We start from the raw sequence: 15,028 nt of genomic DNA, 5'->3' as shown, positions 1-15,028 counted from the left end.
CAGTGAGCAGCCCTTGGAGCCAAGCAGGGAAACCTTGGGGTTATCCCAACTATTCAACTACAACACTGCTCTCTTTGTCTTCTGACTCTTGTGAAGCACTTGTATTTTTCCTGGAAAGCAGAGTAGCTTCAAGGAGGGATTTAGGTTGTTCTCACTGGCCGGACCTGGGCAGATGTTTCTGTAGGGGGGGCTGTATTGCTTCAGGCAGAAGAGGGCACGCTTGTGCCCCAGAGCACCCTTTTAGCACTAAATAAATTAGGGTATTACCTTTTAATTTGATTTTTAAGGTAAAAGGGGGCTAACCAGTGTAATTCCTCTGCAACCTCACTGGAGATCATTATCAGATTGGCTTCGCCAGAGCAAGAATATGGAGGACCACCAAGCTTGGGAGTTTCCTGAGGATGATGGACAATGACAGAAAATTAAAAAAAAAATCAGTTTCTGGAAGCTCAAGACTCTTGTTTTTGCTTAAAAATTACTGATTTAAAGCCCATTCTCCAAAATAGTTTTGACTCCAAATACTAACCAGAACATCTCTGAGCTGCAGTCAGATTTCTCAGGGTACACAATAGAAGAGAGGGCTGGGGCTTGGGAGGAAGCAGTGGGAGGACCTTCAGTCCAGCAGCCTCATGTCTGGGTGTCCTGCATCTGAGTTTGGGGACATTTTTGCTGTGTCTGTGAGCAGCTGAAGAGACAAATTCTCAGTGTCAGGTAGCAAAATCATGGCAGGAGCTCCCAGGTCCCAACAGTTTCTTCTTGGCTGTAGCATCAAATGAGCTGTCTTAGCACTGACCATGGTTTATCCCTGTGGGCACTTAGGGACACGCATGGGGTCAACAGCAGCTGCAATAAACCAGTTACCAACAACAGTCAGTAAATCTCAACTCTTTCATGGCCACAACAAGGTTTTTCTCTACCTTGGTGCTTTCTTAAACTGAAATGTCTCTTTCAACTTTTTATATTGATCTACATGCATGGAGTCACTGTTGGGGTGGTCTGCACCCAGGCTCAATATGGGTTAAGACTTCCCCTGTTCAAAGCATGAAAATCTGTTCTCCACAGTCACATGTCTTGCTGCAGCCCCAGGCAAATATCACTGCCCTGCTCCAGCATTGGAAAAAAAAGAAGGGAAATCACAACGACACATGCAGACCTATAGTTGTAAATCTTGTATTGTTAGGAAAAGATGTATTTAGGAGTACTACTGGCACCTCTATTCTAAACTGTGATACAATCAGGACTCAAATTCCTTGGGGAATACATGCTGAAAGTCTTAATCTGCAATAGTGTTTCTAGCATACTGGTGAAGATAAATGTTTTCATGTCCCTTTTTACCCACCAGAGTTACTACTTTCCAAAAGTAACTTCTATTTTAACAACTGTATTCTATAGGAATAATATTTTGCACAAAGGAAATTCAGAAAGGCAAGACTATTTGAACTGCAAAATGTATAAAATGATGTCTGAGAGATAATCGGGTTTTATGCTGGAATAGGTATGTCTATAAAGTCTGCTATTCTGCAGAAAATTTGCAATAAGACATGCCAGTATACATGATCAAAAGGTATGAAGTGTACCTTCCCTGGAAGTAGGTGAGTACATGGGCATCTTTGTTGGTTTCTGAAGCTAGATAAGCAGAGCTGGTAGTACTGATGTAGCTAAATGTACCCAAATCTTCCTCTCAGAGATAGCCTATTTTAGCTGCTTAAGGCATTAAAAACCTTCATGTTTAAATTTTTCAATCAGAAAAAAACTTTTTAATGCTTTGAAAGAATGAAGTCAGATGACAATGTGTTTATTGGTGTTAAAAATTATTATACAACTCCTTATTGAGACACTACAGTAATAATGAGGTCTCAGGGGTCAATAATTGGTAGGAAGAACTCCTCTGAGTTTGGTTAAATTAGAAAATTGTCGCAATCCCATAAGAACAGCAAAGACTGTTGATTTTTTAGTCAAATGATGTGAACATTTGTCATGGTTTAACGCTGGCCCAGCAATTAAACCGAATGACAGATGCTCTCTATTAATCCCCCTCCCTTATAGCTGACAAGAGTCATCTCCATAGGCTGGTGGTTGTAGCCTTTTTCCAAAGAAAAAAATTACCTTTATCCAAGACAACATTTCTCCTTGCGGCTTTTCCTTACTTACCAGATTTGATATGCCATGTCCTCTTCAGAATGAAAAGTCTTCTTCCATTTTGGGCTAGTGTATTTTCTCTGCATTTTCTCTACAGTCCTGCCAGGGGCTTGTGGGATGTAATAAAAAAAAGACACTGTCTCACCTTTATTTTCCATCTTTGTTCCTCCACTATTTTTTGTTCCTGCAGAGTTCTGTGTAAGTGACAGACCTGTGAGGGAAAGAGAAGGGTAGGGGTACCCCCCCAAATCTGCTGCATCACTGAAACAGGGTGTAGTGAATGAGGCTGGCACTTGCAAGAAGGGATAGGGTGGTCTCATGGGAAAGAAAATTGAACATCACCCCCATTCTGCCAGCTTCAGAGCTGAAAGATGGATTCTGTACCACCCTCTGTCACAGATTTTATGAGATCCTGACCAGGGCATTTAAACCCAGTTGCTCTTCTGGTTTTAACCAGCTTTCTCTTCTGGCTAGCCATCATGAGACGAGCACGGCTAGGCTTGAGAAAAAATAAATACTAAACTCAGACACTTTCTTCTTTCAGCCACACATCACTTCATCCAATGATACTGTTTGCCATTCTCTTTTTTGATCTTTCTGTCAACAAGATGGGATTTTCTGTGAGAATCCTGGATTTAACTTTATCATAAGGAGTGTATATAACAATGGGTTAGAAGTCTATCAGTCTGGGCTGAGTCTGTTTTAGGCCGACTAATACTGAACAGTACTAAGCAATGCTAATGCTACAAAGCTAAAAGTTAAGGTAGTGCTGTTCAACCAGGCAGTTACAGTTATTACCTAACATTACATATATAATATTAAAAGATATTACCTAATTCTAGCAGTGTTTTGCAAGCTGGGGCAGCTCCAAACTGGAGGCAGATGATGGCTTCATCTCTGATGTGTTTACTTGTGTGTCACACCTGGGAGCATCACATGAAAGAGGGAGAATAAATAATGCAGCATATCAGGATGAATTTGGTACATAAAGGAAGCTTCATCCAGGGAACAAAAGGCTCCTCTGGTTGTTGGCTGGTCAGTGTCGTGCTACCTCTTGCACTGCCTGGGTGACAATACTGACTGAGCTGTGTGTGACAGGGAGCAGCCTCTCCAGCAGAGGCACTTTTTGAGGCAGAGCCATCAGGACAATAAATCCAACCATAAAACTAGCTTCAGCTTTTACCCAAGGAATCGAAGCTTCATCATTAAATCCTTGCTTTAGTCTCCGATTCTAGCAGGCAAGTTCTGATTGATCTTGGAGTGACAATGAGAATGAAATCCTGCTCTCAACTATTTTAATGCCTCCACCAGAGCCAAGATCTGCAGCAATTCGCCAGCAAACTTCAAAGGTGTTTAGAAGCCTCGGGCTGAGTGCTGGCTTTTAGTGGGGAGACAAATAAACATAAACAGCTTCTAATAAGCTCCCCCTGAAAATTAAATATTTACCCTGCCAGGAATTCTGAATAACCCAGCAGGTGCTGACCTGTATCTTCACAGTTTTTGAAAAGATGAAGCTCCTTCTGTCTCTTTTTTTTTTTTTTTTTTTTTTTTTAGCTGCTCACTTTTACAGTGCTCCCTTAGCACACTGAGGTGGTATGACTATAAATTCACTACTGGTATGAACTTCTCAACTCTGTAATAATGATGTAAACTTTTAAGTCCCTATCTAACTACGAAAGAACAAAGGTGCTAGAGCTGCCCATGTTGCTGATTTTCTTGCACTGGTGATAAATGCACAGGAGAGGGGGCTGTAGGACCGGGATGATTATCACACATGGCTCCTGAGCAAAGCTGAACACAAAACGAGGATGGCTTACACGATGACCGAAATAATGAGAAATACTTGAGCTTAATGTAATCCATTTTTAAAAAAGTGTTTCTAAACAGTTTTGTGCTATGTGTAACCAAGACTTACGGATTTTGACATCAATGAAGGCTCTTAATCTACCTGTCTGTTACAGCTGCAGAAATACACCTCACAAAGATCCTTGTCTGTTTTGTGTGACATTAACGTTTTATAGGATTATGAGATCCGTGTGACTTAAGTGTTGGTGAGGGGAGAAGACGAGAAGAAAAAAGAGAAGAAAAAAAGGAAAGGAAAGGAAAGGAAAGGAAAGGAAAGGAAAGGAAAGGAAAGGAAAGGAAAGGAAAGGAAAGGAAAGAAAGGAAAGGAAAGGAAAGGAAAGGAAAGGAAAGGAAAAGGAAAGAAGGAAAGGAAAGGAAAGGAAGGAAAGGAAAGGAAAGGAAAGGAAAGGAAAGGAAAAGAAAGGAAAGGAAAGGAAAGGAAAGGAAAGGAAAGGAAAGGAAAGGAAGGAAAGGAAAGGAAAGGAAAGGAAAGGAAAGAAAGGAAAGGAAAGGAAAGGAAAGGAAAGGAAAGGAAAGGAAAGGCAAGGAAAGGAAGGAAAGGAAAGGACTTGCTGACACAAGGTATGTTCTCCTTTGCTTGGCAGAAAGCCAGCACTAGACCAGGTGCCTTCTTCTTAGTTGACCAATGTTAGATGAAACAAGACCCTGGGTCAGGGCTAAATTAAAGTTTGATTCAACTGCAAAATTCCCTAGGTTTTTTTTTTTCTTTTTTGTAACCTAGGTAAATTTTAGCTCTTATATTCCTTCTAAGCCCTATTATGAGATGAGACAAATTGTGTCCCTGAAGACTTGACTAAAGCAGACACCATGGTCATCTTCATTTAAAAATACAGTGGGAGGAGGAACTGTACCCAGCTTTTACACAGCAGGTGACTTATTAGATAGCTCACTCAAGATGTTGGGGATCCACATCAAAGTGATTTAGTGGGAAACAGAGATGCAGGCAGTCAAAGCTGCTGTCCCTGGCAGCATGATGGCTGTGAGCACAGCTCTGTGAAGTTGCAGTGAGGCCAAGTGATCATACAGTATGATCAAGACAATCAGACACACCACAGGACAGCCAAAAATACAGATCTTTTATAATATTTGGCCTTGGGCATAACTGAGGACATTGGAGCTGTTGTGAGCTGTGACTTGCCTTTTCTACATCAGGGTGAGCAAATACCTTAATTCCTCCCTGCCACATCTCCCAGTTTGCAAAATGGTTTTGCAAATGGTGGGACCATCCTGGTGGCACTGATATTGCATGAAGAGTAGATTTCAAACCACTGAAGACAAGACAAGCTGTGGGTCCTTTGCCCACCTTTTACACCATCTCCCATTTCCCAAGACAGCCAGCAGTGCAGAGGAAGCCTGGTCAGGCCAAGGGGCTGCCCTCAGCCCAAGCTGTCCAGTCTCTGACTCAAGGGAAGCCTCAATAATCTCTCTATAACTGGCAAGTGAACATACCAATATTTTTGCCAGCAGTTTCTTAGCTTAGGTTTCCTATTCTTTATTTTTACAAAGTCTCTGTTGCCAAGACCCAAGATAAACTATACACAGATATTTGCAGAAAAAAAATAAATAGCCTTGCAGCATCTAAAAACAATGCTGAAATCTCTTGCATGCAGTCTCCTGGGATCTCACCTATGAGATTCCTAACAGACACAAGGAAGTTAAGTGAAGCATAATTTCCTGTATTAGAGTAGCAGAAAACAAGCAAGTTTCCAGGCACAGAAGCCCTTCTTCCTATCTCAGGAAAAACTCCTGATTCAGAGTAAAGAAAGGCCTGTGTGTCCCTCTATCAGAGCCCAGAGGAAGACTTGTGTGACCACGGCCAAAATTCCTTCTCTCCAGCACTGCCTAATGGGGTTTGCTGCTGTATCAGTCAGCCTAACAAAAGATACTATTTCTTTTTCAAAAATTACTGCATCTATACCCTCAGACTACCACAATGTTTTATACAATGTTGGCCATTGTATAAAAAAAAATCCTAAATCATCTCAATATCAAGAACAATTGTTTTCTGCCTTGGTTGCCTTATGTGTTTCAGTGACTGTAACCCTGTCCCCTGTTGCCCATGTCCTCCATCCGATGGATACTAAGGGAGCATCACAAGAAATTAAGTTTCTGTTTGGAAACACCTTCTTTCAGATTTTTTCCTGCCCCATCCAAACAGCAGCTGCTGAAAAATTTAAAGGTCTGTTTTACTTTCAGCATTTTTACACAATCTTGCATTAAGGAGGGGAGGAAAGAAGGCAATCAGGAAGACAGGAAGCAACAGCTAGCACTATGCTACCCATGTTTAAGGTTTATTTTGTGTAATGCTTGCTGTAGAAACAGTCCATCTAGACCATTGTGCTCTTGCTAAAAGTAATCATAAAGATTGCTCAGGGAAGAGTAAGAATAGGACAAGCAGGTGCAATGCATACCCCTAATGCTCTTCTACCCATCAATTATTTCCAACTTGGAGACTTTCAGGGCTAGATATAGCTTTAATGCATTTAGCATCTCTTCTATGTACTGCTCCAGCACCCCTTTTAAAATCTACTTCCTTTGGTTGAGAAGTTAGATCTGTGTCTCGCAGGGGAAGGAATTTTCCTCCTTAACTGAATACACTGAATTTCATCTCCCATTTTGCCACCAGGTTGCTCAGCCTTGTGAAATCTTCCTGCACCCCACAATTCACCTTACTACTTTAAACAAATTAAGGTCATCGACAGTCTGTCTTTGCCACTGACTGAACTATGATTGTCTATGACTTCATTGAGCAGTACAAATCTCTGGGTAGATATAGACTACATTGGTAAAGTCCTCTTGTCTTCGGGGACTGCTACTTCCAATTCTTTTCCCTGCTCTTAAAAAAAATTTTAATCTTTTCTCTCACATGGTAGCAACCTAGTTGCTGTATTTTAGATGTTTGGTCTGCTACTAAACCAGGATATGTATGGCAGTCAAAGTAAAAGATGGAAAAGATCATACAAGCAGGTATGTAAGCACAGGAGAAATGAGATGACAAGGTTGATATGATCTCCTAGGCTGGCTGTCCCAGTGCTTTCACAGTTAACATCTGCAGCTTCTGAGGCACCTAGACACCTGCAGTCAGAAGAAGGGCATTCTAGCATGATTATAAAAAAAAAAACCAACATTGGGGGTACCTAGTCCTCCACCTTCTGAGGTGTTTTGCACAACCCTTAAGGGGTGACAGAAGCCTGACCAGCCTAGGTCTGCACTCCAGCACTGCTGCTGCTCTCACACTTGCTGAGCCTCTGAGCATCTCTTTATTCTCTGTGTGACAGCAGAGGGTCCCATTTCCCTGCCATGTGCAGGAGAACAGCTCTACAGAGATGTCTTGCTCACCAGAGCTAAGCCAACACACTCTTCTCCCCAGGGATAGTCTATGGCACAGTCAGAAGGTGCCTTCCCTGCACTGTCCAAGCAGAGAACTTCCTGGGCAGTGTGGTTGCTGCCCTGCTCCTTGCCTCAGATGTACAGCATCTGCCCTCTCTTCCCCATCCTGAGCTCTTCTCCATTTCTGGTGATTGTCAGCTGACAAAATCTCCCTGGCAGCCAGCTTCAGTGGAAAAGCTCAAGGCAACAATATCATACCTCACTGGCTGGCATCCCACAAAGTGTGTGCTTCTGACGACAATTTTGTTCCAGGGCAGCTCCTTGTTTTCCTGTTCCTCCATCTCCAGTCCAAAAGAAACTAAAAGTCATCGGAGAGTATTCTAGCCAGCTGGCAACCTTAAGCAGACAGCAGCCCTGCATGGAGCCCAGATGCATGAATACTCAGACAGAGGCAGCTATAACAATTCATGGGTTTTATTTGGATACAAAATGTTGTGTTGAGCCTACGATTCTGTCTCAATCCACTGCCACCAGTGTAAGTGCCACCTACAACTGAATGTTCTGTTTTCACCCTCACCATCCTTCTTTTCCTCCCCTGGCTTTGGCAAGGGTCTTAGTGTCACGGTTTAACGCCCAAACCAGGACACTTAGTCATGGAAAAAAGTCCTCTTCTTCTGAGCATGACCATTACACTGGCACTGTGTGACCTACTTTAGGTGATCCTGTTCTGGAAGAGGGGTTGGACTTGATGATCTCTCAAGATCCCTTCCAACCCCTAATATTCTGTGATTCTGTGTGATTCTCTGATTTATGGAAGTGAGGCTGTCCTCTCAGGCAACCAGTCTTGTGTTGGAGAGCAAGCACATACAGAGGTTATGTGAAGAACACAGGGCATGTGGGGGAGCGTGCTTTGGATCATACACACTGTTGAAACTTGCTCTGGCAAGAAGCCTTAAGGATGGCATCCCTCAAAATGCTCCATGTAACTGAGGATTTAAAGCACTGGCTGGACCAGAGGAGAAAACAGGGTGGTCCCAGAAGGCTCTACAGGAAAGGTGACAGATCCCAGTTATCCCAGGGGACTCCACAGTGCTGCTGGAGGCAGCTGAGGGAGAGCAATGCCTGGGCAGAGCTCCCCCATGTTTCATGGGGGCTGATCGGGGGGGCTGGAGTGAAGGAGCACAGCTTTTTCTGCAACAGAAGGAGCTTTCTTCAGAGGGCCAAACCCAGAAATGTGTTAAGCCTAAAACTCGCTCTATTTTTTGTTAAATGACCCCCTTCAGGCTGTGCTGGAGTTGCTCAGCAAACAGGCTTTTGTCAAAACTATCTGACAGGACTTTTGCACCACCTTGGGGCCTGGAGCCTACAGGGAAGCTCCACTTTGCAGTGTTGGGGATGTATTCTTCACCTCAGCCTTTGAGGAAGAAAAGAACTAAATAATCTTGAGAACTGAATAACAACAAGGTTTGGCTCTTGCTAGAAACTGCACAGCAATGGTCTCCTGGCTACTCCAAGGAGAGAACTCCTGCTCCAAGCCCCAGTCATCCCACCTTTACCCTGCGTGTAAACCCAAGGGAGGTCTTCACAGTCATGGTCCTGGCACTGGTCAGCTCTCGCTGGGAATACTTTTCAGAGTGGTACCAGGTGAGGTCCTCTGGGATGTAAGAGAGGGATGCCACAGGGCTCTCTGGTTCTTGGGCTTCAAGGGAATGGCTAGGTTTGAAAAGCAAGCACTCACCACATGGAAATGCAGGTAGGTCTTAAAGAAAACTCAGGAAGAGCAAACTCTCCAAGACCCCAAATTTCTTTTACAAGTGCCAAGGAAAGGCACCAGAAGAGGTCAAGCAAAGCCAGTTCTGTAGGTAGCACATTCAGTTATGGACTGACCTCTGAGCAGAAAAGTATTTCTGTGTGATAAAAGGACATTTGTGAACCACACTGACAGGAATATCTAGTAGCCACAACAACACTGTGAGTCCAGCTGGACATGTAATGCAGAATAATGAACATAGGACAGGCCAGGATGCTTGTGCCTGGACAGACATGAGACATGTATGATATTTAACAACATTCATTAAGCAATTTAGATTTATTGAGAGATACTACATTCAAAGAATTGACAAAACTTTGAATTACAGAGCTATTTTCTTTTAATTTCTAAATAAAATAGCAGCACTGCTTGGCAAAACTACTTTGGGCAATGTACACAGTGTCAGATCGATCCCTGTATGACTTTTTAAACTTAAATATGGCATAACTATTAGCTCTTGGAGTCTTTCAATAAGTTAAGATAAACTACAGCTATGGTTCTTTTCAAGGTTTAAGCAATATAAAAATTAAAGGTTTGTTATCTTTCTTCTGTTCCAAATTAAAAAACATTCAATTAGGATGTTTCTACCTGGTAGAAAAAAAAAATATAAAATTAAACTATGTTCTGTTCTTCAAGTGATGTAGTGATCATTAAAAAAAAAAAAAAAAAGACAAACTGGTTGTTTGGTAAATAAAAACTTACATAAACTTGCCTACTTGATAGGTAGCAATAAATAAATAATTTCTTTGCTGCTCCACATTGAAGTAGATAAAATCCATTTTCCCATGTTTCCCCTTGGCTGCCTCATAGCTCTCCACCTTGGGCTCTTCAGATACATAGTCTGATATTTTCACTATAGAGTCATTTATTCTTTGTATTCTGTAGCTAGCATCACACCACACATTAATGTATGTTCTACTGATGAACTTCACAAGGAATAGAAAAGCAGGGAGAAAACTCTTATTACTTACCATTAAGTCTCTTCCAAATAATTTGGCAGAAGCATTCCACATCTTCTGTCACTAAATAAACAGAGACAAGTCAAACATTTTGAAGTTTCAGTCACTAGGGACCCCCAGTGACGTTAATGCTCCTGGAATGTCATTTGACCGGTTACACTGAAGAGGTTGTTTTCTTTGTTCCTGAACTGAGCTTCTCCCTTATATAAAACAGTAAACAGTAATCATCATTACAATTCCTCATAAAACCTTCTAGAATGTAATATGAAGTTTTTACTCTCTTGTGTGCTTTTCAGGACGTTTAGATGAATGTACAAAATGGAAAATTTCCCTACAAGGCAGAAAACACACCAGAGCCAAGAGGATGTTGAGGACAAATGACTGAAAACCATCCACCAGTTCCTAACCAAGACTTCTATGTGAAAGTCATTTAGAGCAGAAAAATAGTAATGGAAATCATCATTCTTTGGTCCAAACCTGTAAAAAAGCAAGGGGGAAAGAACTTGAATTTTATCTGCAGCAGGGAAAACAAGGTGCAGTACTTGTTGCCTGTGCTGCCTGAACAGTGATTAAGAAACTGATGTGCCAGGGAGGCTCCAGACCTTCTTCCATACAGGTGCACAGTACCCCCTGTGGTGCCTGTAGCTGTCTCTCCCATCTCGGAGTTAAGTGAGGCAGCAGAGCTTTACCCTGCTCCCTGTGGAGAACCTGTTTCTCCCTGTTGCCAGTCAGTACCTGGGAGGCTGGGAACGACCTGGAGGCTGATCCTGCAAAGCAGGAACATGGGAAAGTACCCAATCAAGAAAAATATTCAAGGAACTGCGCAGCCGAAGAAAACTTTAAAGCTTCATTGAAAGAAAAAGGGCTTTTTGAAACCCCATTAACTTCGATGAGAATTAAGTATGTGATTAAAAGTAAGTGCATAATTCTGTGAATAAGAATTCTTTACTGACCCTTAAATCTACAGCTGTCTCACCGACATTATCTGAAGTGGAACCAGAAATTGTTTCTGGTAGTCCAAGGCTGAACTACTTGAAAATTAAACTTTATGACGAGCAAGGGACAATTATTCATATTAGAGATCTACAGTTTCCACTCTTCCTGTTAGCAAAACTGAACATAAATCTTCCCCTCGCACACACAAAATCTTTTTATTATTCCCATTTCTATTACTTTCTTTGTAGTTATTTGTTTTTTTAAAAGTAGGTAGAAGTTACCTAATAACTGTGTTTGCCAAGATCAAGACTTCATAAAACTCTCTTAAAAATTGATGGCCTCATAAAGTAGCAGCCAAACATGTAGAAAATGTGTTTCTCATAGCTTAACTAAGCAAATCTGTAAAAGACAAACCTATGTAGCTTTAAAACACCATCAGCATATGCTGCCAGCTCTCATCCCACTGCATGTAGGTGTTGCAGCCCATCCACCAGAGCAGGCAGCTGAGGGCTGTGTGTGGGGCAGGTTGCCACATGGGCAATGCCCAGAGGTGGGCAGCCACAGAACCCAGGTCCAACTGGTGTGTGGAGAACATCTAAAATCGCAGACCATATGATCAAGATCCTGTGAACCTGTATTTACAAGCAGTGTTAGTCCACCCTCTCATAGTGCTGGCCTCTTATTCAAGTCAAGTCTTTGCATGATGTTCACTGTTCCCTACGTATTTGTTGAAAGTAAATTGTGAGGGGAAAAAACCCCTGATCTTATCATCTTTGACAACTTGGCAGTTCATAATTATGCTGGATGGTTTTTTTCCTTTAAAATTGTAAGGCAAAACTAGAATGGAAGCTCTTGCCTTTTTTGTCTCATCTCTAAGCTTCATATACCTTCTGAGATAGTTCTGTTAATGAAACAAAAAATTGCAGCAGAAAGTTTGAATTTGTTGCATTTTTCAGGGTTCTTCAATAAAATAAGAAAAATCTCCAGAATGTTTATACATTTAATATTTATTGCCTTTCCCTTTTGAATCTTACTCCTTCTACCTCTTTTCAAATTCCACTCTGAGGAAGAGGGGGGAAAGGAGCTGTACTATAGAATGGGAAGCCATTAATATTTTTGTTATTTTTAAGGAGAAAAATTGCTTTTTCTCATGAAATGTTTGCCATATTCTACAAGCTTCTGTTCTACAGGGTTTGTACTACGGAACTCAGACTTGGTAATTCCCCAACAGTATCTATCTTTCTGGTAGCTCTAACGTTAAGATGTCAAGTTTTCAGTTCAAACTCCCTCAGTCAGGTCAAAAGTACTTTTGGCATTGGATAAACTCCAGTATTACTGGAAAGTAGAAGAACACTTAAAAATTAAGCAATCTGAGATTGTCCAATCTCCTTGGCTGGTATCACAAGTCTTTGACCATTAGCTCTTGTGTTCCTAAATTCCTGCCACACTGGAGATGCCAGACTAGGAAAATTGGATCTCACACTCTGTATCCTAAAACTGGCAAAAGGCAGAACACAGCATCATCATTTGATATTGATACATTTTATTCAATCACTAGAGGCCTGCTGTGTTCTTTTTATGTCATTCTGAAATACTGCACAAATAGGAGACACAGACCAAAACATATATGTAGAATTACAGGTTTAGAATAAATCATAAAATCTTTCTGTTTAGATAAACAGCTCTCTGAAGGAGGAGATATTTTGTCCATTGCACAGAAGTAGAAATTGTTCTGAGGCATGTAGTAGGATCTAGACCTAAATATTCCCAGATCTTAAAGCTCTTAATGTACAGCATTGTGGATGAGACCAAATGCTACAGCTGAAAAGTGATCCTGTATTTAACCTTGTGGTCTCTGATCCCTTTCAGATCTAAACACACCTGATCTGACAGAGAGCTGAAGGAGCAGGTAGCCCTTGAAGAAGAGTGTTGCCTGTTTGAACCTGCAGAATGACACTCACAGGCGTTGTGTTTTCTTCACAACCACTCTGAGGCTTTCACTGTAATGAGAATTTAATAGACTTGCTTTCTCTCATAGGTTCCATGTTGATTGTACAGGGGGTCCTACATTTGCTAAAGTTTCCTTTCTAGTCAGCTGATGCATTTTGCTGATAACTGATTACAGATCCGAGAGCCAGCAGGGAAGGGACATCAGCCTTGTAGGTACTGAGTTAGTGTGTGAAGGAAAGCTCTCACACCAAGTTTTCATATATTGTTTATGACATAATCCAGAAAATACTAACCACAGTACTACAAATGTACTAAATGCATTTAAAAACAAACATTAAGCCCTTCTATGTTTAGTTTCCTCTAGGCTACAGCCAAAGATATTTGAATGCTTCAGGATTTTAAATTATAATAGCATTCTGGCTTCAGTGGATGTTTCCTCCCACCCCCACCCCCACAGGCTCAGAAGAAAACAAATTAAAGCACTTACAGCGATTCCTTACTTTGGTGCAGAGCTTAAAGGTGATCAGTGGAGGGGGAAAAAAAAAACAAAAACCAAAAACAACTTACTACAAGAGAATCCACAAAGCAAAGCTCTATAGCCGACAGCATAATCACTTAAGAAAAAGGCAAGATATCAGGAAGAAGAATAATGGCCTGGAAACATCCACTTTCACAAACGGAGAAAGAAAATCGTGAAACAAAGAGATCTGTACTGATAAATTCACAGCAGTGGCAGTTCAGGAAGCAAACCTGTAGAAGAGAGGAGGCAGGACTTCCAGAAAAGAGGGGCACAACAGGCAACCTACTTGTTTTCCTTCTGAATTCTCTGCAACAGGATTTCCTTGTCACATCATGTGAAGCCGTGTAAATATGCCCCCTTTGGCTACGTGACAGGAATCATTTCCTCTACCGTGCTTGCGGGGAAGGAAAGTAAAAAGGAGAGGTCAGGATCTTGGGGATTTGTATTAGCAGATAGCACTTAGTCAGGAAAAGGATAAAGATTACAGGGGAAGTGGTGCTATTGGTCTGTAATTCGTTTCTGCCACACGGACTTTTTATATTAATCATAAGAAATATGTGGAAAATTAAGCTTTACTATTTTGCAATTTCTTATTGGTGCTTAATGCAGGGTATAAAAATTTTAAAATGTACCTAAAACAAGCTCACAACCTGTAATTGTGTTAGCATCTATAATTTGAAAGTAAAAATTTTTCTACTGAGTTTTCAAATGCTTCTGTACATGTCTCCACTCCAAAAACAAGGCAAAACAGGCATGTTAAATCAAAGCTGGTTTACTGGCATATTATTAGATGTTTTCTCTCTGCTTCACACATTTAAATGCTGTCCAATAGCTCAGATTAGGCAGTCTAGTCTCAGCATTACTTTACATTGTACCACACAACCGAGGGTATTTTAAATGGTATGACTGTGTGCCCAGGTCATCTTTTCACTTTCTGCCTTGAAAGTTCAAGGCATCTATTTTCAGCAGGCTAAGAAGCATGCATGTTGCCTAAATGAAAGCACGGCAACAGCTGCGCTGGAATCCTTTAAGTGCTGCTGGAACCCCATTCACATCGACGCAGTTTGCCGGTTCAAAGGCTTGAGCTTTCTAAATAGGAAAGACTGCTCCCACATAAAAGCACCCAGCATAACAGCATCCACACTGGGAACTGCATCAGTAAAACTCCCAGGAAGAAAAAGAAAGAAAAAAAAAAAGAAAAAGAAGGAAAAAGAAGGAAAAAGAAAAGAAAGAAAATATGAAAAGAAAGAAAAAAAGAAAAAAAAAGAAAAAGGAAAAAAATGAAAAAGAGAAAAAAAGGGAAAAAGAAAAAAGAAAGAAAAAAGAGAAAAAAGAAAAAGGAAAAAAGAAAAGGAAAAAAAAAGAAAAGGAAAAAAAAGAAAAAAGGAAAAAGAAAAAGAGCAAAAAAGGAAAAAAAGAAAAAAAACCCCAAACAAAACCAAACAAAAAAACAATTAAAAAAAAAAAAAAGGTGCATTTTTTTGCATGGTGCCCCGCAGCAGCACTATGCCTAAGCAC

At 41.1% G+C, this 15,028-nt stretch overlaps 1 long non-coding RNA gene across 1 annotated transcript; it reads right to left on the bottom strand.

The window, feature by feature from the left end:
• Positions 1 to 2,157: 2,157 nt before the first annotated feature.
• Positions 2,158 to 12,321, bottom strand: LOC139794829 (uncharacterized). Its single transcript, XR_011725285.1, has 3 exons — positions 10,117 to 12,321; positions 2,972 to 3,062; positions 2,158 to 2,248 (listed from the first exon to the last, which is right to left on the bottom strand). It is a non-coding gene; the product is annotated as an uncharacterized lncRNA (long non-coding RNA).
• Between the last annotated feature and the right edge of the window lie 2,707 nt (positions 12,322 to 15,028).

This window comes from Heliangelus exortis, chromosome 3 (genome assembly GCF_036169615.1).
Source record: "Heliangelus exortis chromosome 3, bHelExo1.hap1, whole genome shotgun sequence".
In the NCBI taxonomy this organism is placed as follows: domain Eukaryota; kingdom Metazoa; phylum Chordata; class Aves; order Apodiformes; family Trochilidae; genus Heliangelus; species Heliangelus exortis.
Note: the sequence above shows the minus strand (reverse complement) of the source record. Positions and strands in the feature narration are given on the sequence as shown.